The following is a 17766-nucleotide window of genomic DNA, read 5'->3' as shown; positions in this document are numbered from 1 at the left end:
TGGAATGTTGTATTCTTGGTGGCCGTTACTTGAATTAGACGGGTATCGGAGCTGGCTGCTCTATCCTGTCGGGCTCCTTTTCTACGGTTCCATCATGATAAAGTGGTGCTCAGACCAGCACCTTCCTTTTTACCAAAGGTGGTTTCTTCGTTCCACATTAACGAGGACATTGTCTTGCCTTCTTTCTGTCCGGCGACAACGCACCATGTGGAAGAAGCTCTCCATACGTTAGACCTAGTGAGAGCGCTGAGAAGGTACGTGTCTCAGACAGCACCTTTTCAGCAGACGGATGCGCTGTTTTTCCTCCCTGAGGGTCGCAGGAAGGGTCTTGCGGCCTCGATATCAACCTTGGCCAGGTGGATGCGATCGGCTATTCAGGAGGCCTACCGCGTCAAGGGAGTAGCTGTTCCGGACGGAATCAAAGCGCATTCCACTCAGGCAGTGAGAGCTTCCTGGGCACTTCGGCACCAGGCTTCAGCAGAACAGGTTTGCAAGGCCGCAACCTGGTCTAGTTTGCACACCTTTTCCAAACACTATAATGTCCATACTCAGACTTCTGCAGATGCAAGTCTGGGTAGAAGGATTCATCAGGCAGCGGTAGCGCACTTATAGTCGGCAGATGCCTGGATGTTATACCGGTGAGTTAATTCCCCACCCAGGGAATGCTTTAGGACATCCCACAGTCCTGTGTCCCCCAATGAGGCGAAGGAGAAATAGGGATTTTTGTGTTACTCACCGTAAAATCCTTTTCTCCGAGACGCTCATTGGGGGGACACAGCTCTTTCCCTGTTAGCCAGATGGCTCTTTTCTTTGTTTCATTTTTCTTCTGACTTGTTCAGTCAGTGGGGTTATTTCTAGACATGTTATTTTCTGTATTAATGCTGATATGTTTCCTTTCTCTCCTACTGCTTTTGCACCAAACTGGATTTGCCTGCGTCCGGTGTCAAGGTGTATTACTGCGGAGGAGGAGCTAAACTTTTTTTATGTTTACTTAGTGTCAGCCTCCTGGCGGCAGTAGCATACACACACAGTCCTGTGTCCCCCAATGAGCGTCTCGGAGAAAAGGATTTTACCGTGAGTAGCACAAAAATCCCTATTTTTGCCACAAGACGCAACAAGCAGGTCGGGAAGTTTGCATCACTTCGGGTAGCAGACAGACCATACATAGTAGATTCCCCGCTGGTTCAGTGGGATTTTCCTCTAGCATATGTGTTTTCCCCAATGTGCTTGATTGCTCTGGTTCTCAGGAAGATCAGGGAGGAAGGGGCGAGGGTAATACTGATTGCCCCTTTCTGGCCCAAGAGGCCATGGTTTTCTCTACTCAGAGCAATGTCAGTAACCGACCCTTGGGTGTTGCCATCGAGCCCGAAGCTTTCTCAAGGCCCATTCCTCAATTGGAGGGTCTCCACTTGACAGTGTGGAATTTGAGAGGGCGTTACTAAGGCATAGGGGATTTTCGGAAGCCTTGGTTTCTACCTTGTTAGGTAGCCGGGAAGGAGGTCTCTACTAAAATTTACTTTAAAGTCTGGAAAAAATTTCTAATGTTCCATCAACATCCCCTAACAGATCATGTTCCGATTCCGGCAGTTCTGGAATTCTTACAGAAAGGCCGAGAATCGGGGCGGTCAGTAAATACCCTTAGAGTTCAGGTGCTAGCTTTGGGAGCTTTGTATAACAGCAACATGGTGGGAAATAGATGGGTCTCTAGATTTATTAAAGCTAATGAACGCAGTAACTTGGTACATATTGCCAGATTACTGCCATGGGATTTGAGCTTGGTGTTAGATGCATTAACACAGCCTCCCTTGAGCCGTTAAGTTCTTCCTCAGTTAAGGTGCTGACCCTAAAAGCAGCCCTATTGTTAGCCGTAACTTCTGCTAGACGGTTCAGTAATATCCAAGCATTATCAGTAGACCCTCCTTATCTAATGATTTTTCAGTATAATATTGTTTTAAAACCAGACCCAGCATATTTACCAAAGGTAGCTTCTAAATTTCACAGAAGCCAGGAAATCTACTTGCCATCCTTTTTACGATAATCCGGTCACAGCAGAAGAACAGAAGTTCCATACTCTAGACCAGTGTTCCCCAAGTTCGGTCCTCAAGAGCCACCAACGGGTCATGTTTTCAGGATTTCCTTAGTAATGCCCAGGTAAGAACTCCATAATCTAGACAGGCAACAATTCCATCACCTGGGCCATACTAAGGAAATCCTAAAAACACGACCTGTTGGTGGCTCTTGAGGACTGGAGTTGGGGAACACTGCTCTAGACGTTAGATCAGTGTTAGAGTATTTAGATAAAATACAAAGCTGGAGGCAGAGTAGGGCTCTGTTTGTTTCCTTCCAGACTCAAAGGAAAGGTTCGAGTGTTACAAAGAACTCTATCTCCAGATGGATTAGAGATGCGATATGTCTTGCCTATTCAGCCAAGTGGGAAACTCCACCAGAAGGGATCAAGGCCCACTCCACTCGCGCTATGGCATCATCCTGGGCGGAGAAAGCGGATGTCTCCATTGACATAATTTGTAAGGCTACAACTTTGTCATCACCTTTCACCTTTTATAAGCACTACCGTCTTGATCTATCATCCAACTCCAACCTAGACTTTGGACGATCAGTACTTAGTGCTGTGGTCCCTACCAGGTGAATAGTCTCTGAAAGTCTCTCATAGGGTGCTGTCGTGGCGATAGGAAAACCGGTTGTTACTTACCGGTAATAGGATTTTACAGAGTCAACGACAGCACCCGCACATCCCCCCATCCGTAGTTAATCACTGGATTCTTGCACTCTAGTGGAAAGTGTGCCTTATAGCTTTCACTCTGTAGTGGTGATGGTACTTAGTGTTGTTTAACTGAAGATTATCATGTACTAATTTGACGGCGGTTCCCCTTATACTCTGAAACACAAACTGTAGGTTCCTGTCCTGATGGTGGACGGATCCCCTCTCTCGTAGGGTGCTGTCGTGGACTACGTTAAAACCTATTACCGGCAAGTTGTATCCGTTTTTTTTTATTTCTGTATTACAGTGGATATTAAAAGTCTACACACCCCTGTTAAAATGCTAGGTTTTTGTCATGTAAAAAAAAAAACCAAGGAGAGCCATTTCAGAACTTTTCCACCTATAATCTCGCCTACAATTTAATTAAACAACAAACAAAGCTTTTTGGGAGGAAAAAAAAATATAAAGAACTAAAATAATATGATTGACTAAATATGGCTCAAACCAACCTTTTTGTATTCCTTTTTTCCCCTCAAGTAAAATAATAACTCTAAGGCCGGTGTCACACTAGCGTAGAATAGGGGCTGTTTTCTCGCATAACACTCGGACGAGTGTTAATCTATGGGGCAGCTCACATCACCGTATTTTTTCTCAGGCGTATTGTACGCTTATATCGTCCGAGACATACGCATGTCACGGGATGTCATACGGATACATAGGTGCGAGAAAATCGCATCATCGCATTGCAAACGCATTGCACACGGATGACCATATGGAGAACACTTGGGCGACTCTTGACAGGGCGACTAGGACCAATTTTCCATACGTTTAGTGTGACGCCGGCCTTATACTCACCTTCTCTGCCTACACTGTTAGTGTCTGCACTGGCTTTTCCAGGGCTCACGTGACATAACAATGTCAAATCCCTATCAGCCCTGGCTTCATGCTCCTCTCCTAATGTAATTGACATCCATAGGAAGTGAGATGATGAGTAGAAGAGGACCGTGAAGCCAGCGCTGATTGGCTGCAGGAATTTGACATTGTCACGTGATCTCCAGAAGAGCCAATGCTGACACCGCTGGAATGGCAACCGTATCGGAGGGGAGTATAAGTGTTATTTTACTGGGGATGGGGAAACAAAGAGATTCAGAAAGGGTTGTCTGAATACTGGACGACCCCTTTAAATTAATGTTTAATAATTTGTTACACTACCCTTTAAATTTATGGTATGAAGGAGGATAATTGGAATCTAAGGATACTTCAAATGTAACAATCTTTAATGAGTACAAATATTTATAAGCTGTGACAAATAACGTTATAAAGGCATGACAGACAAATATAGAGCTGATAACTACATCTGGTGCTTGGAAAGCCAAATGAGGGGGGCTCACATAGTCTCAATATGTAGAAACAATCCCAATAACATGAGTCCTAATACGTAGAAAAAAGGCATGAACATGCTAATAGTCTCGTTTTGGGAAGTAGTTTATAGACCGCGCATAGCTTGCAAGTAAGCACTTGTAATAGTGAAAAAGGACATGAACATGGTAATAATCCCACATGGGGGGATGGTTTATGAGTCACAGCACATAGCTCGCAAGAAAGCACTTGTAATAGTGAGTCAAACAAGAACATACTAATGACAGAAGTGCAAGAGAAGCAGCCTGCCCAAGAAGAAGACCCCTGAGTCCCCTATGCGCGTTTCTAGTTTCATATATACTGCTTCATCTTATGGCATATTTTGTAGATCTCCTGAAAGGACCTTTTATTGCTGCAGCAACTGGTGACATGATTGGAGCAATATCTAATGAAAATGATATAAGCGGCCCCAACGCCCACGTCACAGGCCAACCCCCACTTAGAACCTTTGAATTTGATAGTAATCAGGTTTTGTGGGTAGGAGTCTATCAGCATGGCACATTTAGAATTGGCAGTCTTTACCCACTCTTCCTTGCAGTAGTGCTCCAAATCTGTTAGAACAATGTTTAGTATTTTTCCGATAACGCAATGAACTGAATGAACTGCCATGAAGTCTTGACCCCTGGCAATGATATGAATACAGTTTCTCCAGAACATCCAGTCTTCTCGTTCCTTAGGCTTTTTGATACAGTATACATGAGTTCTGATATTGCTTCCATCCATCTTGTTGCTGGTTCCTATCTTGTTTTTCCCTCTTGGAACTATTTCATATGAGTTTTATCATCTCATACAATAGGTTTAAGATGGTTAAAGATGTGTCTTTATAACACAGACCTAAATCAGAAAATGTAAAGGTTCATTCACAAAAGCAAATTTTTATACAAGGTGAAAATCTCAGATTCTCTTCAAAGGAAATGTGTCAGAACCCCCTAACTGCCAACCATTACTATGATTGTGTAATCCCTTAAAAGATAAGCATGGCAATCCTTCTATGACCTCAAAGCACTCCTCGTGATGGAGAAATCATGTTTTAAAGTTATGTCTGGAAGTGCATCGGGGTTTGATGATGCACTTACAGCTTCTCAGCTTCACACTGTTAATTCCTACCCCTTGCAGATTGACAGATCATTTGTTCTGGTACACAGCATTGCTAACCAGTCAATTAACCAAGGGAGGGAGCAGCGTGATGCTAGTTTGGAAAAACAGTAACAGGCGGCTGAGAAGCTGTTAGTGCATCATCATATGCCAATACATTTCCAGACTGAACTTCAAAATGTGACTTTTCGCTACTGGAGCATCACTTTGGGGTCATAAAGGGACCGACTCGCTTTTATTTTAAAGGAATACACAATTTTTTTTAATATTTGGGTGGGGTAAAAGTTTGACACTTATCCTTTAAATTACTATTTTTTACTCAACCGTATATTTACCATTAAATATTGGAAAGGATATTTTTTGTACAAGAAAGTTGTCAAATTCCTTGCTATATAAAGAAAAGTTCACATTTTCAACTCCCTTAATTGCCTTTCTAAATGTGATTCATACTTCTCCTTTGCCGGTAGTTTCTTTTCTTCCTAATGGTTGTGACATTCGGAAAAGGAGAGATAGGAGACCAGCTAAGCAGGTATTCCAAAAAAATAGAAAGACTTTTGTAAAAGATTATACAGCTGAAAAGTCTGAGGTTATATAGTTGTGCTGTGGTTTTTATAATTATGTGACAAGCTACTGTTTGATTGTGACTTGAGCACAATTTTTTTTAACTTAGTGACCATAATTCACTGTGCATGGGACTGGCAAGATATAGTTATATGTGGTCTTTTCTGATGCTACTGTATAAAAGTGAAGAACTAAACAAAAAAATATTTAATCATCAAAGCAGTCAGATTCCCACCAGTGATTTTTTTTTCCGGCAGTCTTTTTGCTTTACCTCCCTGGATTGCATAGATAGATAGCATTCTCAATATGAAAGGATCTCAGTAAAAAAAGGGTTGCTTCATGTAGAAAACACAATTTCTTATACTATATTTAGAGGGGAGTCTCTGTTGAGGGTACAAATCTATTAGACAGTCTCATTTTCGATAACTTGCCAGATCCTTGCTGGCTACATGTGGTGCTACAGGGAGTTTTGAACACTTGCTGTCATCTTCTTCCATAGTTTTCAGTTGAAAGCAGAGGGTCCCATCAGCTGGGACACTCCATAATTAATTTTGTTGTTTCATCTAATATAAAGTTATTGACCAAATTAGACAACCCCTTTATATAATTTGGTATCTTTAGAGTCAAATTTAAATTGCATTGGATAACGTACTACTGTCCTGAAAGTCTACGTACCTAAAACTTGTATGCGAGTGCTTTTGGTTAATAGTTTTAGACCAAATTTGAACAGTATGCGTTGGTCGCCCCTTTTTTTGTAAAATAAGGCTGTTTCAGATGGTGAATGAATATACTTAGATATCTGTCAAAAACGAAGTCTGACTTAGAATATTTTTTCTTAAAAATCTGCCATAATAAATGACAATGGATGGGTTCTGCTATGGATTAACTAGTGTTGTTGTAGTCACCGCATCAGTATCCATGGTGCAGTGTTTCCACCCAAGTCTTAGGCCGGGGTCACACTTGCAAGTGCAATGTAAGAAACTCGAGCATCAATACCCGACACTACCGCCAACACTCGGGGCAGTAGCGTGCTGTTCTATGTATTTCTATGCTGAACTCTTTGGTTCCGAGTGCCAGCGAGTTTCTCACACTGCACTCGCAAGTGTGACCCCGGCCTTACTCAGAGTTGTGTAGTAAAGAAGAAAGTCTTCATTTTCTCCAAAAGTGACTCAACTGCTAAGAATAAAAACACTTCACGTAACCTAACTACAGTGGGTGCAGAGCTTGTAGTTGCACCCAGGCTTTTGATCGTAAGGACTTCCCAAAAGGTCACTTTGGTCCAAGTGAGAATGCCAATACCCCTTTTATTAAAAATAAGCTCTGGAGACAGATTCTCTTGCGGATCAGTAATCCTGCCCATAGTAACAGATCATTTACATATAAGAAAAAGGTGTATTTCTCTGGAATAAGACATAAGATCACAGATAGTGTATCATTATATTTGGTTATGTTTCAATTCAAGGTATCCTGCATACTCAGGTTGCATCAGTGTCAGCACAAACTATTTGTCGACATGAGAATTAAGTGAAATGCTTTGGCAGGAGACCAGGACGGTCTCTGCTGACACAGAGACCTAAAAAAGCTACAGTTTGCCATAATGTATGTGAGTAAGCCAAAATCCTTCTGGGAAAGCGTTTTGTGTATAGATGAGACCTATATAGAGCATTCTACGGTTTACCGAAAATGGAATGCGGAAAGAACACAGTGCCTAAAGTCAAATATGGTGGAGGTTCAAATATGTTTTGGGGTTGTCTGCCTCTAGAACTGGGTGCCTTGACACAGTGCAAGGCATCATGAAATCTGAAGGTTACCAAAGGATTTTAGGTCGCAATGTAGTGCCCAGTTTCAGAAAGCTGGGTTCACGTCCTAGGTCTTCCAGCAGGACAATGACCTCAAACCCAGAAATAGATCAAAACAAAGCACTGGAGAGTTGTGAAGTGGCCAGCAGTGAGTGCAGATCTAAATCTCATTGAACACCTGTGAAGAGATCTTAAAATTCCTGTTGGATAAGGCACCCTTCAAATAAGGGAGACCTGGAGCAAGCTTGCAAAAGAAGAGTGGTCCAAAATTCCAACTGAGAGGTGTAGGAAGCTTGATGATGGTTATAGGAAGCAATTGATTGCAGTTAATTATTGCAAAGGGTGTGCAACCAAAAATTAAATACCGTAGATGGTGCCAACAATTTTGTCCAGCCCATTTTGGGGGTTTTGCGTGAAATGTCCAATTTGCCTTTTTTATTCTCAGTTTTTTTTGTGGCTTTCAAACACACATAGATGAAATAAACATGTGAATAGCAAAACGTGTAATTGCAATAATTTTTTGGGATAAATAGTAAACTTTCTGTAACAATTTGAAGGATGCCAACACTTTTGGCTATAACCATAGCTTTCCCTTTGCTACATTTGTATCCTTTTCCCTGGTCCTGTCTCAGATATTTAGACTATTGTTTGGTGACCTCTCCTCCTTCAGATTGCAGAGGTGGATACAATAAGAGGTTTTGGGAATTGTGGTCCAGTGAACTGCAATAAAAGAAGCCGCTGCATCAACTTCACACAAGGGGTTACACACAGTCAGCTTGTCGTTCATCGCTCACAAGTCCAAAATAAATAGCTTAAAAATTTGTTTCATCAAGGCAGATGTGTAAGATTTTTTTTTTTTTTTTTTTTATAACTTTCTGCTTGGATCTGTTCCCACGTTGGATGAAAAAAAAAAAAATTACAGCAAAGCGGGTCTGTGAATGTAAATTTCTTAAATTGCAAGCAAAAAGCCAGATAGTGAGTCAGTTCCAGGAAACATCGTTTCTTGATTTCATCTTTTTCTTCTCTGATCAGTAAAATGTCACTTTTAAGCAGGTTGCGAGTTAAAGTGATTCAAATACAATTAACTGTAAGCTGATGCTCTTTTCCACATTGATTGACATTCCCAGGTAAAAGATCATTCACCTATTTCCAAATCAGAGTTTTCTTCTTTTTTTTTTTTCTCATTTTAATTGTCCATTATGCAGTACCGAGAAGACGGCAGCGTTCTGGAGAGGTTTGCTTTAAACCCACCTGCGAAATGCAGATGATCTTCTTTAAAAGTTTGTCTGAAGAGGCACAATGTGTCGCGCGCAAAATTAGCATGCAGCCAGACATTTTATATTTAGAATGCGCACAATTTCACACTTACAAGTCTTTTTTTAAGGTGAAAAACAGATAATTTACTGACACCAAAGTCAAAGATTTAATGATTATGTCCATAGTAGCTGGTAATATTATTGTCAGCTTTGTGTCATAAGTCAGAACCCCCCAATCAAGCTCCTGTGAATAAAGATGGGGCAACAATAGGTTAACGCCATTCACACCAGCCCCTATATCTTTGCCGGAGTGGTAGATTTGAAGAAGGGTATCCAAGCAGAGCTGTGATTTCTACTTATTTTTAGTTTAGTGACAAGACATAATTATTGTGAGATTGATCATTCCCTGGAAGTATTGAAGCAAACAAATTGTTCAGCGGCCGGAGCAGGATGAGCACAGCTCCTAATGGGAGCAGTGGATAGGTCATCCTGACCATAATTTGGCTTGATGAAGCATCCACATGGGCATGGTGTTAATGTGCTATTGATATTCAGCCAGCCAATTTCCCTGCGCAGAGCGGGGCTGTGACTCGTTAGAGCAAAGGCGGGCATCACAGAAGCAAATGATGAGGAAAATTGAAGTAATGTTGTATTATAAATTTATGATTTCATCTGCCATGACCTGAAAGATGTTCAGAGATGGGGCTTCTGATTAGACCCGTCAGACACAGAAGCAACACATTTTATCTTGGTTAGGCTTGTGAGATGGTGCCCAGATAGAGAAGTCATTGGGCAGCTGAAGAAAATGCTTTATCTCTGGGAGGAAGAGCTAGCGTTCGGAAACATATACAGTATATTATACCACACAATGCTGCCTCATACAATACTTTGCTGTTATTGGACAAAGGCTTTTCAATTTCCATTTTTATTAGGCATATTTACTTGGATATGTTCTGATAAGTATGAAGCATAATGTGTATGGACATGTAAATCAGTAGGAATGCAATTAAATTGTAAATGCAAGAGATTGTCACTGATTCCAAGCTGAACGCGAGTGTAAATTATAAAAGCAATTAACCGATTTGTATGATTCTTAAGCGGCATACATGTTTTCCTATGTCCCTGTGTGTGAGTCATTTATGTGATCATCTTCATTTTCTCACTGGTACTTTAGCTGCCTTACATTAATATCATCCTGTTTAACCCCTTAGGAACCATGTCAATTTTGTCCTTACAGTCTACTTTGTAACTTTTTTATTTATCAGAACTGTGCAAATGATTTTTTCTTTGCATTGACAGTCCCTTTTGCAGACTCTTGCGTCTCCATAGTTGCAGTCCACAAGCAAACGCTGTGTAATCTAATCCAATCGTTGTACTCCTACCCATTTGGTAGGATTTACTGATGGTAGCCTGTGAAGATTTCTTTAGCACACAGTCCCCATACCTAATTCACATCACCAATGGGTTCACATCTGGAACCTCTTAACCTTTGTTGACACCCTAAAGTGCAATACTACAGCATGTCTACAACAGCAGCACGTGTTAAAGGAGTTGTCCACTGCTCAGATAACCCCTTCTTGGCCTGTATTTTTCTCCCTTGTAAAAGAATAACGCCTATACTCGCGGTCGAGGCCAGTGCCGCTCCAGCGTTTCCTGGGATTCCTGCCAATCGGGGCTAGCTTCACTCTCCCCGCCTTTGGACAAATGACATAGGGTACCGTCACACAGTGGCATTTTGATCGCTACGACGGCACGATTCGTGACGTTCCAGCGATATAGTTACGATCTCGCAGTGTCTGACATGCTCCTGCGATCAGGGACCCCGCTGAGAATCGTACGTCGTAGCAGATCGTTTGAAACTTTCTTTCGTCGTCTAGCGTCCCACTGTGGCGGCATGATCGCATGGTGTAACAAAGGTGTGCACGATATTGTATACGATGTGCACATAGTAAACAACAGCTTCTACATCGCACATACGTCATGAAATTATCGCTACAGCGTCGTACATTGCAAAGTGTGACAGCAGTCTACGACGCTGGAGCGATATTGTTACGATGCTGGAGCGTCACGGATCGTGCCGTCGTAGCGATCAAAATGCCACTGTGTGACGGTACCCTTACATCCAGAGGAAGTTAGAGAGCAGCATAGGGATTGAGAAGGGCTATTCCAAATAGTGGACAACCCCTTTAAACTCCCAGGATCAGAGTTATATTTGATCCCTACAATTATGTGTAATGTAGAGCGGTCATTTACTCCATGAAGAGATGATTGCAGATGACAAGGCAAACCTTATTCCTGCTGTCATGTACTTCTTGCTGTTCTGGAATGGTGAGTAAGTAGAAATGGCTTTATTTGTATGATGGAAATGTGGAAACACAGTTCTTCAAACTGTATGCACAAACCAGTACTACATTTGACTGATTCTACCTAAAAGCCTTTCTTTTATATATTTAAAATGCTACTAAATTCTTTCCACAAACCTGACTACCACCCATTTCAGCCCAGTTTAGTATTGATAGTTGTGGGCTTGGGTGTATACATGGATATCTACGGATAGGACATGATTAATACAACATGTTTTATATGAGCATGTAATTTTTATATTAGCAATTTACTGTGCATAAAAAACTAGGGAAAACAGTAACATATGTAAGTCTGGTAGTGCTAAAACACGGTCTTGATACCAATATGTCAAATGGGAAATTATCTCATAAAAATAATGTAGTAAAATATCTTCTGTTCTGAGCCAGAAAATACTAGAACATGACGTTGCTTGTATCAATTTTATTCAAATAAAATCTGTTTATAAAAACTTCCCTTTGCTTTGCCTTTCTTCTCCTTGTGACAGTCAAGTGCTAGATTTACCTGTGCTATTGGTTCCAGGCCAGATTTAAAAAAAAAAAAAATCAGTCTTACCCTAGGTTGACTTCAAATGTGAAAAAAATGTAAAGGTTTTTTTTTGTGAAGGTTATTCCTGATACATGGATAATCATACTTTAAAGGGTTTGTATCTTCATGACAACTATTCTTTAATAAGAAAGCCAGCCCAACAAATACTTTATTTACCAAATTATCTCGCATTAACACTTGCAGCAAAGATAACTTAAAATTGTTGTTCAAAGTGGTGATTATGTTTTATCAACACAATAATTTGTTTTTGTTTTTTGTGGTAACCATTTTTGACAAAGAAACAGGAAGCTAAGACACTAGTGATTTCTTGGCATTCTTAAAGGGAATCTCTTAACAGTTTTTTTTTTTATGTAATCTGAAGACAGCAGGAGATAGGGGCTGAAACACAACTTTCAGTGATGTCATTTATTAAGCTACGTGCTTTTGTTAACATACATTGAAGGTTTAATCACCAGGACATTCACTGCCCAGACTGTTTGCCTTCTGCCAAGTTGTCTAACCACGCCCCCTCATGTGATAAGCTGCACACTGTCAATAGACAATGTACATAGACAACCTGGTGTGGGTGCGGTCAGCTTTCTGATCTCTGCTGCATGCTACACTTAAGAACTCTGTGACACAACTGGTGCACCCAGTAAACTAAATTATACAGGGTGGGCCATTTATATGGATACACCTAAATAAAATGAGTGGTTGGTGATATCAACTTCCTGTTTATGGCACATTAGTATATGGGAGGGAAAAAACTTTTCAAGATGGGTGGTGATCATGGCGGCCATTTTGAAGTCGGCGATTTTGGATCCAACTTTATTTTTTCAATGTGCAGAGGGTCATGTGACACATCAAACTTATTGAGAATTTCACAAGAAAAACAATGGTGTGCTTGGTTTTAACGTAACTTTATTTGTTCATGAGTTATTTACAAGTTTATAACCACCTATAAAATGTGTTCAAAGTGCTTCCCATTGTGTTTGATTGTGAATGTGGTGGTGCGCCATCTTGAGTGTCAGGTCCGAGCATTCCTACATGAACAGTTTCCTGGAAAGTGGATTGGTTGTCGTGGGCCAGTTGAATGGCCACCAAGGTCTCCCGATCTGACCCCCTTAGACTTTTATCTTTGGGGTCATCTGAAGGCAATTGTCTATGCTGTGAAGATACGAGATATGCAGCATCTGAAACAATGGATACTGGAAGCCTGTGCTAGCATTTCTTCTGCGGTGTTGTTATCAGTGTGTCAAGAGTGGGAGAAGAGGGTTGCATTGACAAACCAACACAATGGGCAGCACTTTGAACACATTTTATAAGTGGTCATAAACTTGTAAGTAGCTCATGAAAAAATAAAGTTACGTTAAAACCAAGCACTTAAAACCAAGCACGCCATTCAAATGAGAAAAAGCAAACAAAAGAAAGAGAATGGTGCCTCACCGTGTATTTATATGGTAGGTAGCCTCTGATACATTTGACCATCGGATAAGTTGGGGAAAAAAATTGGATCAGCAAACTGAATTTTAATTAAAAAAAAAAATCTTCATTTCATTCTTTAAAAAAAAATTAGTCCAGACAGATGATAAAATCATGAAGACACAAAAGAGAATAGTAAAACCAAAAACACTCAGTTTGAAAAAATGTTGCAGTAATCCGCAAGTGCTAGTAAAAGATGTAAAAAACAGGGTATTTGGTTGATACGTTTTTTGCAAAAAATGTATACTAAGCTGCTCTACCAATCTTCACGGTATACCCTTATCAGAGCAGTCCTAACTAATGTATGCAATCCCTATCTGATGTATTTAAAAACCTGATCATCTGTATATAACCTGTGTGAACAGGGTTCAGAGAGGAAAAATCCATGTGTGCATACAGGGTAGAACAGCTTTTGTGCAGATAGCCCAAGAGGAGTGGTGGAACTCCCCAGTCTTGTAGACACAAGAGAACAATTATGGAAACAGGAACACATGGGCTACTTGCACAGTGAACAAGTCTGTATGATCATGTTCACACACCACCAAGAAACCTGAAGACACAAAAGAGAATAGTAAAACCAAAAACACTCAGTTTGAAAAAATGTTGCAGTAATCCGCAAGTGCTAGTAAAAGATGTAAAAAACAGGGTATTTGGTTGATACGTTTTTTGCAAAAAATGTATACTAAGCTGCTCTACCAATCTTCACGGTATACCCTTATCAGAGCAGTCCTAACTAATGTATGCAATCCCTATCTGATGTATTTAAAAACCTGATCATCTGTATATAACCTGTGTGAACAGGGTTCAGAGAGGAAAAATCCATGTGTGCATACAGGGTAGAACAGCTTTTGTGCAGATAGCCCAAGAGGAGTGGTGGAACTCCCCAGTCTTGTAGACACAAGAGAACAATTATGGAAACAGGAACACATGGGCTACTTGCACAGTGAACAAGTCTGTATGATCATGTTCACACACCACCAAGAAACCTGAAGACACAAAAGAGAATAGTAAAACCAAAAACACTCAGTTTGAAAAAATGTTGCAGTAATCCGCAAGTGCTAGTAAAAGATGTAAAAAACAGGGTATTTGGTTGATACGTTTTTTGCAAAAAATGTATACTAAGCTGCTCTACCAATCTTCACGGTATACCCTTATCAGAGCAGTCCTAACTAATGTATGCAATCCCTATCTGATGTATTTAAAAACCTGATCATCTGTATATAACCTGTGTGAACAGGGTTCAGAGAGGAAAAATCCATGTGTGCATACAGGGTAGAACAGCTTTTGTGCAGATAGCCCAAGAGGAGTGGTGGAACTCCCCAGTCTTGTAGACACAAGAGAACAATTATGGAAACAGGAACACATGGGCTACTTGCACAGTGAACAAGTCTGTATGATCATTTTTTCAAACTGAGTGTTTTTGGTTTTACTATTCTCTTTTGTGTCTTCAGGTTTCTTGGTGTTTTTTTAACATGATCATACAGACTTGTTCACTGTGCAAGTAGCCCATGTGTTCCTGTTTCCATAATTGTTCTCTTGTGTCTACAAGACTGGGGAGTTCCACCACTCCTCTTGGGCTATCTGCACAAAAGCTGTTCTACCCTGTATGCACACATGGATTTTTCCTCTCTGAACCCTGTTCACACAGGTTATATACAGATGATCAGGTTTTTAAATACATCAGATAGGGATTGCATACATTAGTTAGGACTGCTCTGATAAGGGTATACCGTGAAGATTGGTAGAGCAGCTTAGTATACATTTTTTGCAAAAAACGTATCAACCAAATACCCTGTTTTTTACATCTTTTACTAGCACTTGCGGATTACTGCAACATTTTTTCAAACTGAGTGTTTTTGGTTTTACTATTCTCTTTTGTGTCTTCAGGTTTCTTGGTGGTGTGTGAACATGATCATACAGACTTGTTCACTGTGCAAGTAGTCCATGTGTTCCTGTTTCCATAATTGTTCTCTTGTGTCTACAAGACTGGGGAGTTCCACCACTCCTCTTGGGCTATCTGCACAAAAGCTGTTCTACCCTGTATGCACACATGGATTTTTCCTCTCTGAACCCTGTTCACACAGGTTATATACAGATGATCAGGTTTTTAAATACATCAGATAGGGATTGCATACATTAGTTAGGACTGCTCTGATAAGGGTATACCGTGAAGATTGGTAGAGCAGCTTAGTATACATTTTTTGCAAAAAACGTATCAACCAAATACCCTGTTTTTTACATCTTTTACTAGCACTTGCGGATTACTGCAACATTTTTTCAAACTGAGTGTTTTTGGTTTTACTATTCTCTTTTGTGTCTTCAGGTTTCTTGGTGGTGTGTGAACATGATCATACAGACTTGTTCACTGTGCAAGTAGCCCATGTGTTCCTGTTTCCATAGATGATAAAATCATGTAGCATTTTCACGTGTTTCCGTCCGTAGACCTTAGTTGTAGAAAGCACACCACTGTGTTTCTTGTGAAATTCTCAATAAGTCTGATGTGTCATATGACCCTCTTCACATTGAAAAAAATAAAGTTGGATCCTATATGGCCGACTTCATAATGGCCGCCATGGTCACCGCCCATCTTGAGAAGTTTTTCCCCTCCCATATACTAATGTGCCAAAACAGAAAGTTTGTATCACCAACCATTCCCATTTTATTTAGGTGTATCCATATAAATGGCCCACCCTGTATATCTTTGGAATCAGGGTCTCTTCCTGCATTATGCTGCTCTCAAACTGATGACCGATTCCCTTTAAAGGGTTGTTCTAAAGTTTAAAAGTTATTCCTCGGGGTCCAACTGCTGTGACCGCCCCTGATATCCAGCTGAATAGAACAGAGGTCAATCATGCATACTACTGCTCTGCTGGTCTTAATGGGAGCACAAGAGATTGCCCATCGCTTGGCTGATCTTCAGTGCTCCTATTAGAATAAATGGAGAATCAGTCCGCATGATTGGCATCTACTCTATCGTGCTGTGGAGCACCAGTTCTCTGGTTTGGTGGGGGCCACGGCAGTCGGACCCACAGTAATCATAAAGTCATCCCTTATCTTTTGGATAGTAAATGGCATTCAACCTTGAGATTTCTCTTTTACGCTACAACAGTGATCATGTACCAAGAAGCTAGTTTACCAACATGGCAGCACTTCCTTTAAAATTGCCACTACAATGAAAGGTAAAAATGCTATTTCTGTAAGTAAAAGAAATCTATGTGCTTAAGCTGCCAACTTCGTACTATATGTCAATATTATATTTTGGTTTCAAACTTTTTTTTAATTTATCTTTTGCCCAATTCCTTAAGAAAATGCAAAGTACATTGCCTCCAGCTTCAAACACATATCTTTTAGGTCTAAATGCGTCTATTTCTCGGACTTCAATGCTATCAGTTCGTTTTTGTTATTTCATAAAGTGTATCGCATTTCACAATCTAGCACTGATATGTTAACTATGGTACTTTGGGCTCCAGGGATAAAGCATTACTAGTACCTTTATCTCAAGCTGTCAATAGCTGTAATGCAAAGTACATTCATTCTAAGCTTTCCAAATGTCACCGCAAACCTGTGTTGTGTTTAGCTTGAGCGCTTGGCATTTACTCTTCCAACTTAAAGGTGTGGACATTCATCTGGCGCGGGGTGGCAAAGTGCATTTAATTACTGTGCGTGAAAAGTCAGCCACTTCTTTGGATTCAATACAAGGGAATTAACCCTTTCTAGTATGTGTGCAGCGGTGAACAACTCAGCAAGATGTTCTTTTGTTGTCACGTTAAGAGATATCCTAGGCCTGAGATATAGAATCAGTGAGGCAATGATACCTGTGTAGCAGCGATACTTTATCTCCGACAACCAGGCAGATGGAAATCTGCGTTCTCTGGGGAAAGCCTCTCTGCTTCATTTGCTGAAATTGTGGACGTTTAGTCCCTTAAAGATAGATGTTAGACAATATTGACACAACTCTTGTGTGTCTGTTTTCTCAGTCCTGACATTTGTGAACCTTATAAGACTTCCGGAGTCATATGTTACCTCTTCAGTGTTGACAAGGATCATAGAGGTTGGGTTAAAATGAGTCCAAGCAGATGAATCTCCGTACGCATCTCACAATGCTCAAGGGTTTGCTCGCTACAAAAGAAAACTAATTATTTTAGAAATCATACATAAATAAAAAAAAAACCTGTGCAAGTCACAGCCTAAAAATAACACCTCTAAAAGGCAAGCACCTGTTCTTTTAGCGTTGTTCTGAGGGAAACAAACTAAATAGTACATGAATAATCAAAGCCGGTAGAAAAAAAGGCAAAGCACAATAAAGGAAACCTTTCGTAGATCAAAGAGTGATAATTTCATGTGAACTATTATGTTCTACTGTTTGGAACACCTTTGTATGGAAGCTTTGTACTGTTAGACCAAGGTCCCCTTATGCATTTGTTCCCCTAGCTTTATCTTTATGGGTTGATGTTAGATAAAAACAAACAAACACAAAAAAACAGTTGAATTAGAGGTAACCATTCTTATGTAACTTCTCCTGGGCACCATCTGTAAATCGAGATGT

At 40.5% G+C, this 17766-nt stretch overlaps 1 protein-coding gene across 7 annotated transcripts in view; it reads left to right on the top strand.

Annotated features, from left to right (window-relative positions):
• Nucleotides 1-17766, top strand: part of MSI2 (musashi RNA binding protein 2) — a 973036-nt gene that overhangs the window by 719474 nt on the left and 235796 nt on the right. The window lies entirely within an intron of this gene.

Source organism: Ranitomeya imitator, chromosome 3, assembly GCF_032444005.1.
Source record: "Ranitomeya imitator isolate aRanImi1 chromosome 3, aRanImi1.pri, whole genome shotgun sequence".
In the NCBI taxonomy this organism is placed as follows: Eukaryota; Metazoa; Chordata; class Amphibia; order Anura; family Dendrobatidae; genus Ranitomeya; species Ranitomeya imitator.
Note: the sequence above shows the minus strand (reverse complement) of the source record. Positions and strands in the feature narration are given on the sequence as shown.